The sequence below is a fragment of the Egretta garzetta genome, unplaced genomic scaffold (genome assembly GCF_000687185.1).
Source record: "Egretta garzetta isolate BGI_Z169 unplaced genomic scaffold, ASM68718v1 scaffold213, whole genome shotgun sequence".
NCBI lineage: Eukaryota > Metazoa > Chordata > Aves > Pelecaniformes > Ardeidae > Egretta > Egretta garzetta.
The window spans coordinates 1,082,464-1,083,400 of NW_009259242.1; positions in this window are offsets into that span (position 1 = coordinate 1,082,464).

The following is a 937-nucleotide window of genomic DNA, read 5'->3' on the forward strand; positions in this document are numbered from 1 at the left end:
ATCTGGGAACGCTTCACTGTTTTAGGACAAATTAGAATTACAACAAAGGCTGAATCTTAGGTCTCTTCAAGTTCTCTCCTCTGGGTTTTTTGTGCATCTCACGCCATCCTTTCATCCATTGCTTTGGCTCCTAAAGGGCTGAGGCAGGGATCACTCCGTCGATAAACCGGTAGGTATTTAAGGCACTGTAAACTATTTGCTTTTCCAACTTGTCCTGTGCCTTGACCCAAAAGCCTGTTCTCCTGCATTATTTATCCTCTTTTCCTTCCCCCCTATTTTTGCAACTCTCTTCTCCAGACAGAACATACTTAAAAAGAAAACAACCTAACAGAGGAATTATGTGACGCTGGCCATCCAGCCGCAACCGTACGCATACCCGATCAGAGGAAGTTTTGCTCAAGTTCAAAAGGTTTCTCAAACTGCACATACAGTATTGGCTCCTATTTAACCCTGAGACAGAATGAGATGGTCAGAGGAACGGAGCAATCTATTATTTAAACACGTCTGGAGCTCTAGATTACGAGTTGGTTATGATGTCCCTGTCCTCCAGCACAGGATGGGGTATCTTTCCATCTGACAGTGACGACATTTATGCTGAGCTGTGATTATTGCAGAGTCCTCCCGGCTCACTTTTATCTGTGTTTATGGAGAAAATACAAGTAGGTCCCCTGGAAGCTACTGGGTAGATTGATCCCCAAAGAAAACTTTCGTTGAAGCTGTCTGCGTGGGGAAGAAAACCTGCAATCTTCTTTCCAGCAGATATTTCGGAACCGAATTCCCGGTTACCATCACAAGCTATGCAGATGCAGGAAGAGAATGGGAACTGCAGCGAAACAGTGGAGAAAACACGTTTCTTATCAACTATGCTGAAGGTTGTTGGTTTTTTTTACTTAAACCAAGCAGTAACTCCTTTGTAAAACATGTTTTAATAACTTGG